The sequence below is a fragment of the Danio aesculapii genome, chromosome 7, assembly GCF_903798145.1.
Source record: "Danio aesculapii chromosome 7, fDanAes4.1, whole genome shotgun sequence".
Classification (NCBI taxonomy): Eukaryota; Metazoa; Chordata; class Actinopteri; order Cypriniformes; family Danionidae; genus Danio; species Danio aesculapii.
In genome coordinates this window covers 43,982,959-44,000,764 of record NC_079441.1, presented here as the reverse complement: position 1 = coordinate 44,000,764, position 17,806 = coordinate 43,982,959, and positions in this window count along the sequence as shown.

Below are 17,806 nucleotides of genomic sequence, written 5' to 3'. Positions count from 1 at the left end.
CAAAATGGCGAAAATTTGAAGACCAAAGGATAAGGTGGTGCAAGTGGAGAGCACATCAAATGAAGACTAATTAAATGTTGGAGACATTTGTCTATCCCAAACACTAAAGATTTTCCTTAGGCTTTATTATCAGCCACACAGCACTCAGTTCTTGGTAAATGGCTTCAAGATAGGCCACTGTGGCAATTCTCCAATAACCACATAGTCTATGTTTCATACTAAATGCATTTTCACTACTACTGGCCTGCTGCATTTTCTTAATTAGGCCTAAGTGTTTACTCCATCTGTGTGTTGTATAAAACAGTCACTAAAAGGCGCTGTAGTCCCCGTGGAATTAACAGCGCTATGAATATGGCGCTTAGAGTTTAAAATCATATTAGTTTTTTGTTGTTGTTGTTTTTTTCTCTCAGCTTGCAGGAAGTGGACAATATTTGCAAGTGATATTAATTTAAATCACACATTATTATTGTTAACTAAAAGTCCAGTTAGGGGCAGTCAGCAATCAGCTGATTCATGTCAACAACGTTCAAAACATTCATTCATTCATTTTCTTTTCGGCTTAGTCCCTTTATTAATCCGGGGTCGCCACAGCGGAATGAACCGCCAACTTATCCAGCACGTTTTTACGCAGCAGATGCCCTTCCAGCCGCAACCCATCTCTGGGAAACATCCACACACACTCACTCACACATACACTCATACACTACGGACAATTTAGCCTACCCAATTCACCTGTACCGCATGTCTTTGGACTGTGGGGGAAACCGGAGCACCTGGAGGAAACCCACGTGAACACAGGGAGAACATGCAAACTTCACACAGAAATGCCAACTGAGCCGAGGCTCGAACCAGCAACCTTCTTGCTGTGAGGCGACAGCACTACCTACTTCACCACTGCGTCGCCACGTTAAAAACAGTTTTATATAAAAGTCTTTTTATTTCAGGTTCTCAGACAGGAAACTTGGAGCCCAAAAGAGCGGAACAGTCAAGTTTCAAAAGAAATAAGAAGTATACATTTTCTTTAAGGTGCATTTGATTTTTAACAATAACTGATCAAGCTTTAAAGACAACCCTGTTGTTAGCTTCGATATAGCCAATCAATTGCATTCTCTTTTTAACTTACCCTTTTACAACTTATTTGTAAAGCAATCACGTTTAAATGCAGTTTGTGCTGGAAAATAGGATATACAGATTTGCCAGAGCTGCAGTTAAAAAGTACACCAACAGAGATCTTTAGTTCTGCCTATCCCATAAGCAGTGTACATGCCGTAATCAGGTCTCTTTATGTGTTCAATTTACTTACAAATTTGTGTATACATGTCTGTAAACACACATAGTGAGGTGGAATCTCTTAACAAGTTCAGGAGTTCCAGCACTCCTCTGACCCCAATCAGGCCCTTCCATTGTTAACTAATTTGTAATATGAATTATCGTTAATTTAATGAAAATATACACAGGACAGACTTGTCCCTTCTTTTTAAACCGTTAAAATGCCACATTGTACATCACTGCCGCATAGATTTACCATAATGTTACCTGTTATGTGGAGATTCAGTTGCAGACCCACACATTTCAGTCCAGGCCAAGTCGAACCCTAAATGGTTAATGAAGGATAAGCTTACTTTTTGTTGTTTTCTAATGGATACTAACTCCTTAAGTGCATTATCGCCACCTATTGTGTATTAAAAAAAAAAAAAAAACTATGCTAAGAATGATTTATTTTTACAATATTTATTAACAATGCACAAAATACTACAAATAAATAATTTTATTGTGTTTTATTGATATTTATTTCGGTCAATATAATGAACCATAATATATTTGACTGTAGGCTATTATAAGATATTTACTTCTACCTCACTGCAAAACCTACACTTTACAGTAACCTGTTGTCCTTTGTTAACGTCTCCACTTACCCCAACCCTAAACCTACCCCTTACAGTAGCAAAAAAAAACAACTATTTATTTTTGTACAGTGTCACAAAAGTCTCTACAACTTGGAAACCTGGATTATGTGTCCTGAAACGTGTGGGTCTGCAGCTGGATATTATTGGAAGCATCCTTCACAGGCAGGGGCGAACTGGCCATAGGGAGCACCGGGACTTTCCCGTGACCTGACGGTCAATCTGGCCTGCCACCGTGACTCTAGCGCTGTGACTCTAACTCTCGAACGCTCACATCCCCCACCCCACGCTCTTTACTTACCAATTACACCTTATGCGACCTGAGCTACACTAACTTTTCCTCGTTGAAAATGCTGTCCCAGTCCACCCCTGTTCACAGGACTCAAACCAAGCTTCCCTGCATCTCACATACAACCCCATACAAGGTGAGCTACCGAGCATCCTGACCACAGTGGAAAAGTTGTCCATAAGCGGGTGAGGCAAATCAGTTCAAAAACAAATCATTGAGGCTTTTAAGGTGTCAAAGAACTAAATAGTTTTTTTACTATTCACCAAAATAATATTTTATTACTCTATATTATGTTCTCCGTAAGCATGTCTATTATACTGCCCCATAGCATTCCTATTACCTACAAACTGCAGGCAAATGTATGTCGAAGCCCAAGGCACGTATTTGCAATGAGCCTGCATTGATTACTGCATGGTGTATGAATGAGTGTTTTGCCTAGAAGAGAACTATAGAGTGTTTCAGATAGTCAGTAATGATATAAAGTATTGTTGTGTGAAATCAAACAAGAAGCTATACCTTTTATTAGATAAGATTTTGACCTTTAAGCCTTGCTAACAATGGTCTTGTTAAAATGTACACCTAGAGATTCCATGTGTTATGATGTCTCGTAATTATTTCAATGTACTTTTTTGCAAGTAGTTTTTACTCTGCTCGATCTGGTCTGTTACCCAGATGGAATTTAATTGCTCTTCTTCCCAGTTTGTCCATTCCTGCGTGAATGTTTGGGGAGTTCTTCTCCAAAACAGAATTATACCACATCAACTCTAAAAGAGCTGTTTTTGATTGTCAAGTACGATACATACTGTAGTTGACTTAAGTGCTTCTGCACCTGATTGTGTAAAAATCCATTTCTACACATGTATCTTTATTCATAAATGTACAATGTAGTGCACTGTACAGTATGAATAAGTTCTTCCTTTCTTAGTCTCAGTCTGTAGTTTGTCTTCAACAGAAATGTTGATCCTTCAACACACCAGTCTGGAAGTTTCTAGTACACCTAGAAAGAGCTTGATTAGCTGGTTTAGGTGTATTTAGTTGGGATAAGTCCCTCCAGGACTGAGTTTGGACACCCCTGTGTTAGATATTTATAATTTTTTGTATCAAAATTGAAAATCTTTACCACCCACACTAACTATAATAACCATAACGAGATTTCTTACACTTTCAAGAGGTCACACTTAGCTGATTTATATTGATAATAAAGCGTGTTTGGCATGCTGTTAGCTCATAAGATCCTCAAGCCCAGATTTCCCCCCTGTTTCATTGGGAGAGAGGGGAGTCTGAAGGTAGGTCTCGAGAGCTCCTCAGAATTCATTTGTTCGGCCTATTCCTTGATTATTCTTGGTTGCCATGGCAGAATGAACTGCCAAATATACCAGCATATGTTTATGTGGTAAATGCCAATTACTAAAACACTCATATACTATGCCCATTTGGTTTATTCAATTCACTTATACAGCATGTCTTTGAACTGTGTCAGGAAACTAGAGTACTCGGGGGAAACCCAGGCAAGCACTGGGAGAAGATGTATACTCCACACAGAAACACAAACTGGCCCTGCCGGCACTCAAACCAGTGACCTTCTTGCTGTGCCGTCCAGTATAATCTTAATTAATCTAGAAAGAGGGGAAGGAGTAGGAGTTGAGGGGGGATTCTTCAAGACGAAGATGACTAAGGAAATATGGTTATTTAAGTATGTTTGGATTCGTCTGATTGATCAATCATATGAAAGCTAATGTGGAATCAGCCATGGTCAATCATAAGCATGTGATCCTCTCGAAAATAGTTTATAAATAAACTTCACCAAGAGATAGCATATTGTATGTGGGTGTATTATTAACTTTTTTTGTGCTTTTATATGGTTGTTAAGTTGAAGCTGCCTTGAATAGTTTTACAACGCCTTCATATATTTGTCTTTTTATAGCTCTAATAAGAGTGAGAGAGTGAAATACTGTAAAAAAAAATATAAAAATAACTTCCATTTATGTCAAGTTTTTTTTATTTGTTTATGAGCTCTTCAAAGCCCAACTTTCATTCATTCATTCATTTTCTTTTCAGTTTATTCCCTTCATTAATCTGGGGTCGCCACAGCGGAATGAACCGCCAACTTATCCAGCATATGTTTTATGCAGCGGATGCCCTTCCAGCAGCAACCCATCACTGGGAAACATCCATACACACTCATACACTACATTTTAGCTTACCCAATTCACCTATAGCGCATGTCTTTGGACTTGTGGGGGAAACAGGAGAACCCAGAGGAAACCCAGGCAAATATGGAGAGAACATGCAAACTCCACACAGAAACGGCAACTGGCCAAGCCGGGGCTCGAACCAACGACCTTCTTGCTGTAAGGCGATTGTGCTACCCACCGTGCTGCCCCAAAGCCCAACTTATTTGACTTTTGTTTCGTTTATTCTCAACAAAATAGTATCAGTAATGAACACACAAATGTGAGGCATGCAATAAAACAATAAGAAATGATAATATAATATTTAAATTTTACAGAAAATTAACAGAAATGATACAGAAAATGGTAACTATTAACAATTCCGCTATCATTTAATCATCCTTTAACACAAAAAGAAGATTTTCAGAAGAATGTTAGAAAGAAGGCGTTATTGATTTTCATGGTATTTTTCCTCCTGCTATTGATATCAATGACCAGAATATCGTTTAGTGTTCAACTAAAATAAGTTTATAAATGGTGAGGAAAGTTACATTTTTGGGTAAACTATCCCTTTAATTGTATTTAGGATATTTACTTGACAGAAGTTATTTAGTATGGTGAAGAGTACAATAATAAATGTGTCCAGTAATATCTTTCTAAAAGTATTACTTTATTTATTTTAAAGTCCATTATTTAGCATGCTTTTTAGTATGCAAAGCAACTTACGAAGAATGTCTACAGTAAATGATTTATCAAAAAGAGCCAGATAAAGCAAACAAACAAAGTTTTATTTTTAGACATGGTTAGAAAAATACAAGCTATGGATTATTACAATAATACACTTATTATCACTGGATGATCTGCAGGAGATTCAACACAAATGTGAAAATGACCTCTTCATCTGAAGCATTGTATTTACCTGGGGACTTCTCCTCCAGATCACAGAGAATAAAGCCCTCTTCCAGCTTTTAATACCTTTCTGTGAAAAATGGTCTATTTTTGTTATTGCACATCGGCCTTTGTATTTATTTGCCTGCGTTGTCTGAAAATAAAAGTTTGATCAGACAAGTTTAATGGTATGTCTGCTTTTTATGACATTGCAACATAATTTTGCAATTTGTCTAGAGCTTTCTCTCTACAGTATTTTACCTTTAGGTGAACCCTGTCTCCATCCATATTCTTAGACAAAAACACCCACATCTCTTGAAATGAATCTTAAAAACATGCTGTAGGTGAAACCAGAATTAAAGACCTGTCATGTTTTCCATTACATTCAATGTAAGGTTCATTTACATTTCAGTTCACTCCACAGTTGTATTGTATGTTGGATTTGGTGGTATATTAGGACTCTGAATAGGTTTATAAACTGTGAAAAGAAAATATCACCTTACTCCAACCCTACCCCCTACACTTAACCCTCACAGAAAACCTGTGGGAAATTTGGAATGCAAAAAGACTACATTAAATATGATTTTGAAGTGTTTTGATTTACGAGGTTGCTGTGTTGTGGCGCAGTGGGTAGCACTGTCGCCTCACAGCAAGAAGCCTCAGCCTCAGTTGGCATTTCTGTGTGGAGTTTGCATGTTCTCCTCGTGTTCGCATGAATTTCTTCTGGGTGCTCTGGTTTACCCCACAAATCCAAAGATGTGCTATAGGTGAATGGGGTAAGCTAAATTGTCTGTAGTGTATGTGTGTGAATGAGAGTGTATGAGTGTTTCCCAGTGATGGGTTGCAACTGGAAGGGCATCTGCTGCATGTGCTATATAAGTTGGTGGTTCATTCTGCTGTGGCGACCCCTGATTAATAAAGGGACTAAGCCAAAGAGATAATGAATAAATGAAGAATTTACGCGGTCAAATAACATGTCCTCATAAATAACTTCAACACTGTAATACCTTGGTCATACCCATGTCTTTATACAAATGCAGGTCCTCGTAAACCACACACACACAAAGACACACAGACAATATAAGTTTTTCTTCTAACAGATTTTTTTTTACTTATTTGGCATAAGAGTGGGAATCAAGGCTTCACCCAGTCAGCAGTTTTGCAATCCATGGAAACAAGCAATTATACAGCATTCTAAGGTAAAAAGGCGCTCCTTGTGTCACAGAATCAGTCATTGGCTACTCATTTTTGTGCATAACACATTCAAATCATGAATTATGACATCACTTGGTTTGTTGGTCCATTGGGTCAGATAACTTTCTTACCTCGACTGAACCCCTCCAGAAATTACTTTTTTTTTTTTATTTGTCTTCTGGAGTAGCATAAGTGTATGGTATAATGCTGAGCATACTGTATGCAATACAAAACATCAGCACAGTATTTGAAAGGGTTTAAAGACATACATGCAATAAGCTAATGTTAGTGACTGGTTCCTAAAACTGACCTCCTGCAACTACCTGCTGTGAAAGCCCATTTTCCTTAAACATACTTTTCTTGCTTAGAGGTTTTGTCTTGTTTCTAGTCTAAATATCTAAAAAAAAAAATCTTAAATCCAGAAGCAATTTACAAGTAAATTTATTATCTTGTTTCAGAAAAAAAAAACATCTAAATTAAGTTATAAAACAAGTAAACTAATCTACAAACAAGGTTTGCAAGATACTTATTTATTATTATTTTTTATTTATTATATGATGATTATTTATAGACTATATTGCTAGAAACAAGACAAAACCTCTAAGTAAGAAAATAATTTTCAAAAAACACCCAGGAAAAGCTGTAGTACCCCTGCAGTATCAGTACTCTTTGCATGTGCGATTTTTATTTGTATTTTTTTTTAATTCAGCAAACAAATCATCACTAAGCTAAGAAAGAATAATTAAAAGCATTTAAAATATATTAAAGCACGCTATATTAGCCATGTTAATAAAAGTGTGTTTTTTTATTTTTATTTTTTTAGTTATATTTACACTCTATCGCGTTAAAAAAATATCTATGCTACAGGGAGTAGATTGTTCCCTGACTTTAGTGTAAAGAGTGAAAAGTCAAGAACTACACTCTAAACATGGTACTCATGATTGATAGTTAAAATAACTTACATTAGACTATTCTAGAATAATGTACAAAAATATCAAAATTACAATTATCCTATCAACAGTTTTATTACAGATCTCATTTAATGATCAAATCTCTTATTACAGCCAGCACTACAAATTTACACTTTTTACAAATGAACACTTTTTTTTACATTTATTTATTTATTTTTTAAGATTTTAATAATGGTATGACTTATGTTCCATAAAGATATTTGGTCAAATGAATTCCTGTATGTTGGAAATAACACCATCAAGTGTTGGTTACCTGTAACCAGGGCCAGACGGAATCTGTGGAATCTATTTCTGCACAGAATTTTTAAACAAATGATTTTGAGAGTATCATAACAAACTTGATATATGAAATAAAAAATACCTTTTTAACTTTAATGTTTACAATGCAAATCCAATTAGATCCAGTTTTTCTTTGTAAAACAAAGTCTCTCATATATCTCTCATATAAAGTCTATCATATGATATATCTACTATAAGGCAGATAATACTACTTTACAAACTGTGTTCTAAATAGAACAAGTGAACATTTTCAAATTAATCAATAATATTACTGAAATTAATAAAAAAAACTGAAGAAATATAAATTTACATGCAAGTCAATATTTAAATATTAGTAAATCTGCAAATTTCTGCACACGCAGATTCCGTGTGGGCCTACCTGTAACTTTTTTTTTAAATTATGAAAATTATAATTTTACATAACTTTTCTATATCGATGGATAAGTGACCGTGCAGGCATTGCTGATGAAGAGCATGTGTTTGTGAGCATAGACATGTATTGTCCTGCCTCCCTGTTAAATTTGATCTAATCTGTGTCCTGAAACACCCTCTCCTGCTTTCACTTTTACTTCTAACAGAGGGAGTGATTCGTTTGTGAATGAATCTCCGTTATAAACGATTTGTGTGAACAAATCCTGTCCCTGTGTCTCAATGTGCACCTTTCTGATCTAAATGGTACAAAACATTTGTAATATTCAATAATTTATGGTGCAAAGTATGCACGTTGAGGTGCAGGCACAGTTATGTTATCAGGCACCCTTATAAGTTACTTCAAAAGCAAGCCGTTACTTCAGTTAGCCGACAATAATACAAGTTTCTGGCATCAGCTTCTTGTTATATTTCATTTACAATGTTTGCTAATTTTATTCAACAAAACTAAGCCTATAATTTAGTGTGAGTTGCTGCTATGTTGTCTTATGGTCAGCACAGTAAGTGACTGTATTATCATTAATAACGCGACTAAACAAACGCACAAAAGTTCGTAACTTACAAAAACGTAAATAATGAAATCTTACCTACGAAATGTTCTGTCTTTAATGCTTTCTTATATTTATTTACTTGTTGCTACATCCATACGCAATGCAAATGTCCAGCATCTTCAGATTGCTTTTATTCTTAACTAGTGCAGTTGAATGACTTTTGTCCTGGGAGCACTGTACAAATGTGGCGGCGGTATTAACGCATGCTCAGGGTCGGTATGCGATATTTAGTGTATTACATAGATACATAGGTATTATGGTATACACCTAGTAGGTTCTCTCTGTTCTTCTTCTGTTCAGCTCCTTCTGAGTAAAAGGACAGGATGATGGAAATGGGTCCGTGGATTTAGCCTGTACACCCAGGTCGAACATGGGGAGGTTTAACATGGCTCAGGTCCACTCCAAGATGAGACCTCAGACAAAAGCTCTGGAGGAGCAGCTGGATATACTTGTGCTCTCTGACCTGTTTTATTGTAGCTCAGGAGCGTGAAGGAGAGGAACCCTATTCTCTTCAAGTGTGCAGGGGATCACAAGGCTAAACTAAAGCTGTACTTAGCCTGGAGAGACGCACTCCACCATTTTGTCCACACCTCCACTGTTGCAGAGGTCATGGTGAGTTTACATTCATCTCAGTCTGAATGGTTGTTCACTGCAAGCTCTCCTTCTCTTCCCTTAACACTCGTGTAATTCATAATGAAATTCTAATTTAATAACTAATTTTTCTTAGAATCTGCAAATTTGTTATTGATTTGGGGCAGAAACATCACCTCAAAGGGCTTCTGAGTGTGTACTATTCCTCCCTATAATTTTGTGATATAGTCTCCACTCATGCCTGCCTGTCGCTTGTTTTTTTTGCAGGTATATCAGAAGCTCCACACGCAGGATGGTACTTGAATGCCAGGTCAGTAATGACTGCCTTGTTTTTTCTCCCACAAGGATGGAAAAAAATGTTTTTGCCGTGTTTCTGACTGCCAACTCAGAAGAGGTAATGACAGGTCTTTTTGTCCAATGACGGGTAATAAGGAGTATGAGCTCTTAGAGCAAAGAAAAGGAGAGTGGGAAGTAAACAGGTGGATGGGGAAAAGGATGGTTGAAAGGTAAAACATTATGTAGCTAGGAGAGAGGAAGCTTTTAGCTCTCACAATTGTGGGCAGGGAGTTTTGTCACACTGACCGGGTATTGACATCATTTTGTATCACAACATTGCTCAGATCCACACCTTGTGAGATACAGAGATTGGCCTGCCTCAACACAGCACACTTTCAATTGGTAAGCCCTGAATTACGTAAAAATCCATTTAATAGGTACAAATTCCCAGCTTTTCATAGTTAGTTTTTTGGGGCATCTGCTGTTTGTTTGTTTGTTTGTTTGTTTGTTTCAAGTGCTGGGAACCCCCCCCCCCCCCCAACACCACCACCACCACCACACACATACATATTTTTGCTATTTCTGCTGAGAATTTTGTAAAAAATCTTCCGCAGAATTATTTTGGGAGTATCGTAACTAAAAACTTAATATATGAAATTAAAAACAATAGCTTTTTAACTTTTATTTTATGTTTACAATGCAAATTCATCTAGATCCACTGTTTTGGTAAATAAAGCAAGTCTATCATATATCTACTAAAATATAGAAAATATTACTTTACAAACTGTATTGTAAATAAATCAAATTAACATTTTCAAACTAGTCAATAACATTTCTGAAAGTAATTTAAAAACTTAATAAATATACATTTACACAGATTTACACAAGTAAATATATAGACTCAATGATGGGCTAAAAATCTGCAGATTTTTATGCGCACAGATTCTGTGTGGGCCTACGCATGTCTTTAGACTGTATGAGAAACTTGAGCACCCACACGAACATGGGGACAACATGCAAACTCCACACAGAAATGCCAACTGGTCCAGCTGGGACTTGAACCAGCAACCAGCAACTGTAAAATGACAATGCTAACCATCATCATTCTTTCTTTTTTTCTTCTTTATTTCATCATATCGCTTTATTGACAGTCTTGAGCAAAACAGAATTACTTTCCATGCTCATATTTGTGCACTATTGCATAATATGTTTGTTACCTTCCTGCAAGCCCAAAATAACTATCATTACAGCAATTATCCTCTTCAAAAGTTTATTCATACTATTAAGTTTGTTCTTAATGCTGCGAGTTGCCTCTAGTGGCATTAGTATGTCTGGTGTATTAGAATTAATATTGAGCCACAGCACTAAAGCTCCTGAAAGCGCAGTAAATATGTTCTTTTTCACAGAGTCAGGGGAAAAGAAAGTGGCTAATTGATACTTGAGAGAATGTTTAATAAGTGATGTTACATTAAGTGGGGAAGTGGTAGTGCAGAGGAACATGAGCTTTAGAGAGAGAGACAGAGAAAGACTATCCCGAGATCTCATGACAAAACATGAAGTCCGCCAAAGCAATTACAGTTTTATTGTTGTTATTATTATTATTATTATTATTATTATTATTATTATTATTACTTTTATTCAATTACATTTGTGTCCAGTGAATAACATTCATTAAAAAAGTTATCAACATGTATATCAGCTCTTTTTATTGTTGATGAACTGGAAACAGAGAAGATTCAGAGGAGACAGCTCCTACCAGTTGTGGTCTTGGGGGTCTTTTTGAAGGAGTAAAATAGATAGATTCTCAACAGATGTGAAGTGCTTCAGCTCAGATGGAGGAACATGCTTGTTTACAGCAGCTATGGCTGTTTTGTTTTTTCTTTTTTCCCACCGGATGATTATAAGCGGTTGAAATTTGTTGAAACAGAAGGTGGAAAACCAGGCTGTGCAGTCTTTGGACTTCAGTTGGTTTGAGTCATCTGGGCTCTTGGACGGCTCTTCAAGAGGAGGCTGTGGATGAGTGGGCTTTAGTGGGAGCAAGGGAAATTATTTGACTAAATTGTTTTGTGTATAAACAGACAAATGTGGGTTCATCAATATGCGCAAACATTTCAATGGGATAGAAGATCGTAATGTGAAGCTAAAGGACCTTTGCAACTTTGGTGATCAAGAAAAAGGGTCCCGCTTTGTATTAAGTAGCCTTGATTACTGTGTACATGATAAAAAGCGATTAGAAAAAAGAGTAAATGTGTTGCCTTATAATTATTAAGTAAACAAACTATGTGCATAATTATAAGTTAAGTTAGGTCAATGGGTTCACTTGTTTTACTTGTTGTGTGCTTTACTTTTAAGGCAACAGGTTTACTCACTTTTTTATAAGTAGAGTAATTGGCTGTTTAATCATTTGGTATTTGGTACAATGCGATTATACATGCTTTTGCATTGTACTTAAATTAAACTATATATATTTATATAACCCTTAACCCACACTTAAACCTACCAATGTCATAATCTTACTTCGAACTTAACCATAAGTATTGTGACATACAGTATGAACACAGTCATTGAATGAATGAATGAATGATCTGAGTCTCATTTTGAAAAAAAAAGGAAATAAATATCCTGGTTCTTTTCTTTCTTTGTATATTAGACTAAGTAATAGTAGATAAAACCAAAATGAAGATGTTTTATATTTGGTGATGCTGCGCTGTATCTTTGCATCACTCCAATTCATTATAAATTGGTAGAGATAAATCATAGAGTAGTGTTAATGTTAGAGTTAACCATTAGTGAACAGCAACTAATCAGGATGAGCCATGACTCCATATTTTCCTTAGTTCAGACTTTGGCTCTCTCCATAAATAAAAATGCAATAATCAGACACTCGATTTTACAGTCAGCCATTTACTTAAACCAGGGGTGCCCAAACCCAGTCCTTGAGGGTCGGTGTCCTGCATATTTTAGCTCCAACCCCAATTAAACACACCTGAACCAGCTAATCAAGCTCTTTCTGGTATACAAAAACTTCCAGGCAGGTGTGTTAAAGGAAGTTGGAAGTTGGAACTTTTTTCTGCATGTATAATTAGGTTTAAACAAATGATCACAGCTCAATTCAGTGTTCTACTAGCCGGTTATCAGCTTTGCGTTGGTGCCGTCAGTGCTTTATTATACAAAAGCAGCTAGTTAGAAGAACATCATCCTACATTGTAATTTTCCTTCTTGAGGTAATGTGATGTCCTCAAAACATTTTACCATAGTGCATGGTTTTCTGATAAATGGTAAATTTGCTTGGTACGGTAGATGAACTGGTAATGCACTATACACTGAGTACTCAGGTCTGAGTCCTGTGAAACTCAAGAGCTTAAAATCCTTGAGGAAGCAAACAAAAAAATCTCAACAAGTCTCATTTTTGCTTTTATTAAGGGATGATAAAGAAATTTTGGGGTGAAGTAATCCTGTGTGTATAAATACATATGCTCATTCTTTCTGATATTTACAAAAATGAATGAATGAAATAAATAAATAAATACCTCTCTTCTGCCTAACCAGCTCTGGAAAATCTGGCACCCAGGCAACAGCATGGGGACATCATGTGCACAAGCATTTTACCACAGTCAGAGAGAAGGTTTCTAATAGTAGTTAAGCTGGTAGTCCGGTACACTCTCAGAAATAAAGGTAAGCTAGCTATCACTGGGGTGGTACTTTTTCATAAGGTACAAATTTGTACCTAAATGGTCCATATTAATACCTCAAAGAAACATAGTACCTAAAAAGTACAAAAGTGTTCCTCTTCATTTTTTTAGGTACTAATATGGACAAAATGTGTACCTTTTGAAAAGGTACCACCCCAGTGACATCACGCGTACCTTTAATTCTGAGAGTGTACATTCAAGGCGTTTCTCGGGTATCCACAATTTCGGGTCTCATTTTCAAATAGCGTACAGGTCATGTTCAGGTATGAATTTTTGGACCCTTTAAAACCTCTACAAACACACATGACAGGATGTTAATTATAACAAGAAGAAACATTCATTCAATCATTTTCTTTTTGGCTTAGTCCCTTTATTAATCAGGGGTCGCCAAAGCAGAATGACCTGCCACCCAGCTAATCCAGCATATGTTTTACACAGCGGATGCCCTTCCAGCCGCAAGCCATCAGTGGGAAACACCCAATACACTCTTGCATTCACACATACACTACAGACAATTTAGCTTACCCAATTCAACACAGGGAGAACATGCAAACTCCACACAGAAATGCCACCTGACCCACCCAGGGCTCAAACCAGCGACCTTCTTGTTGTGAGGTGATCGTGCTACCCACTGCGCCACCGTAATGCCCACAACAAGAAACAATGTAATATAATTTTGTAGATGTGACCATGCAACAGCCACTTGTTTTTTTTTTTTTTGAGCCCAGGTTGCGATTTTACCCTCGAGCAGGGCTCTGGAAACTCTTTTCAAATGGCATTTCCTTTTACATAGGTATTTCTGTCACCTACCATCTGAGTCTTCCTGTCACCTTTAGGAATGATGCTTCATGGTGAGGTGAGCTTTAGCAGAGCTGCCTGTCACCATCATCAATATAAATGCAAATGAAGATCAGGGTTGCGAGAGGCTGCAGAATGGTTTTGTCATGATAATATCTGGCTTGCAGAGGAGAGAGCTGCTGGATCAGGTATTGAGCTGTGTATGATGCCTTAGGCTTTGAAGATCTAACGCACATTTTCTAAAGTGGGGCCATATGAAAAGGTGTGGGCATGTCTTATGGTCAGAAAGAAGCAGAGCCCTCTTCTTTCATTTGGTCCATTTGACAATAGAGGTGCACGCTAGGATACCCTGAGCAAATATGGGCAAACAGAAAAAACACCCCAAGGCAGAGTTTATCCATTCAGTCTGAATAAATGGTCATGTGTGTCAGTGTCTGTGTTTGCGCAGCAACAGAGAAAAGGCTTTTGAAGTTTGGAAGGACTGTCAGAGAAAGTTAATGGGATGTGCATGTGGATCATTTGATTTTTAGAATATTTGCCTGGTGCCATAATTTCCAGACTATAAAACACTGCTATCTCTGGCTCTGTGTAGACCTGGTATTATAATGCAGTTTTGTTGATCTCATCATAAGTACAGGGGGATAAAAACAGGTGTAAACAGGGTCTAAATGTTTAAATGAGCTTGCCCACTTTAAACCACTTCTTGTCGAAAACACATTAGATAAGATTGCTTTTACGGTGTACAATGCATTCAAACTGCCACAAAAGACCATTTACTGCCAACTGACCTCAGTCTTAAACATTACGGAATGGGTTGTTGAAGCACGCCAGCCAAATGTGATTTAAACAACTATCATTGCACACATTTGTACATCTGAATGCCTGTAAATTTGTGAATTTCCTTTGAGAAACAGGTTCATGAATGTTTTATTTTATGCATAAAACTATAGATTCATTTTTACTACAATAATTACTACTTTCGGTCTGTTTTTACAAGTTTAAATTTAGACGTTTTAGAAGTTTTAATTTTAATGTATATACTGTACGTTAAAATAGTTTAAATGCTTTTTTAGGGACTGTTTTACTATGATAATTACTTCTTTCGAATTAATGTTTTCTACAAGTTTAAATGTAGACTGTACATGTTAAAATTGTATAAATGTTTTATTAGCAACTGTTTACTGGTTACAGGGTGTCCACAGGATCTTAATGTAAATAAATTTAGGGCCCTTAAAAAGTAACAAAAAGTCAAATTTTTTAAATGCTATTTTGCAAGGTATTAAACTTTATATCATTTTTGATTATGCAACGTATGGTTGTATGCTTAAGTTTACCTGAATTAAATCTGCAAATATCAGAATGCTATGTAGCAATCAATAAAATCCTGCTAGATTTGACATCATGCTGCATTGATTACTGCAGTAACCAAGGCAACACCATTATTTCTAAAGTTCTAAATGTGCCAACCTGCTGAATGAGCTAGATTTAATAGATTTTCAATCAGTATATGAATAATGTTTAAGTTTTGGATTAGTTTCTTACATTAATATTTAGTAAATATACTGTAAGTTAAAATCTCGCTGGTTGAAACCTAAAGTGGTTATAAGGTTTAAAATGTATGGAAAGAGTCTTAAAAAGGTCCTAACAGGTATTGAATTCCACTCTCTGATTTCTGTATATATCTGCATATAGTTATCTTTCGAATAACAGGTTGAGTATTATAAGATATATAATGTAATAGCACTAGCACTAACAGTTAACAAAGTATATTTAAACAATTGCTTTGACATTTACTTACTACCAAATCATCACCAAATAATTTATTGATACTGGTACTAATACAAATCACCTGATTTTGTCTTGTAATAAAAGATAAGAAAAGGCACAAATACAATACTTGCCCAGAAACTCCCTCATTAAAAAAATGGATGGAAGTGGACAAAAGAGACTGATTAAAACACTAGGCAAAACAGGAAAGTTTCTCCCTTAGCTACGTGTGATCCAATCGAATAAAATGAATTTTAATGCTGGCTGTAAACAGACTCTCTGATTCATCAAGATCTCTGAAACAAAGGTGCGGTTTTCATTCTCGTATTTGAACTGGTGGATAATGAGCTCTCCCATTCAAACGTCTCTTTCACTGTCAGGTTTGTGTAATTGACCACTACTTTCAATTACAGTGATATATTGATGGCCCAGGGAGCTGCACTGTTCAGGCGGTTTGACAAAAAACCTTGCTGAAGGCCACGCCATTACCAAGGTGATTTTTGGACATTTCAGCTTTGGAGACTCAAATCCCCTGGGTCTGGATTGCCTTACGGGCAGAGCAGCAGAGACTGACTATAAAGGCTGTGCAGTGGGGTTTCGCCACTCTGGCCCTCGAGGACCACTGTCCTGCTGAGTTTAGCTCCAGCCCTCATCAAGTTCACATGGCTGTAATTTCCCAGTAATCCAAAAGACTTTGATTAGTTTGTTCAGGTGTGATTGCCCTTAAGAAAGTAACCATGGCTTTATTATAGCAAAAGAGTGTTAACCATGTTTTTTGATGCATTGTTACATTGATTTATGCATTTAGGGTTATTATTAAATTCTATATTAACCCTAACCCTAATTATTCAACATTAACCCTAATCAGATTTCCCAGATGCATTAGAATGTGTCCTGTTTATTGTCTTGTTTCTGATCCAAAAATATTATAATTTTTTTTTACGATTTGCCAAGACACCCACTAAAATTACATTCAGTAGACTGTATTATACTCATTGTAACAAATTATAATCCCATATTATTTTATTATTGTAATATAATACTGTTAATAATATGTTCTGTGTGCGCTCCTCTAAAACATATATGTAATGATGAATGCTATTTCACACAAATTTTTGACTTTTTTGTTTCTTTTTTTACACAATTTATTTGCAACATTAAAGAAGACCATTGCATTACATGTTCTTTGTATAGAAAGCATATTTCTACATTTATTCTGATGCAAACACCAACATTTTTGGCCATTATATTTTGTAAGTTTTTGCTGTCACTTTTGATAAATTTTTATTATGTGATTATTTACAACAACAACAACAACAACAACAACAATAATAATAATAATAATAATAATAATAATAATAATAATAATAATAATAATAATAATAATGCCCTAATCACATAATTTTTAATAAATGACACTGGGGTCATAATATTATTAATATGATTATTATTCATATCAGTAATAATATTATTATTATTATTATTGGCTGCATGGTGGCGCAGTGGGTAGCATGTTTGCCTCACAGCAAGAAGGTCACTGGTTCGAGCCTGTTTCTGTGTGGAGTTTGCATGTTCTCCCCGTGTTGGCGTGGGTTTCCTCCTGGTGCTCCGGTTTCCCCCACAAGCCCAAAGACATGCGGTGCAGGTGAATTGGGTAGGCTAAATTGTCCGTAGAGTATGAGTGTGTATGAATGTTTGCCAGTGATGGGTTGCAGCTGGAAGGGTATCTGCAGCAAAAAAAAACATTGCTGGATAAGTTGGCAGTTCATTCCGCTGTGGCGACCCCAGATTAATAAAGGGACTAAGCCAAAAAGAAAATGAATGATTATTATTATTATTATTATTATTATTATTATTATTATTATTATTATTATGTGCTTATTTGTGTCAGGTTGATTTAATTGCCAATCAGAATAGCCATCCAATATTTTCCCAAACTGAATATCTTCAGCAATTGAAGAAGACTATTTCTCCATCATTTCTAAAGGCTAATTTATACTTCTGCA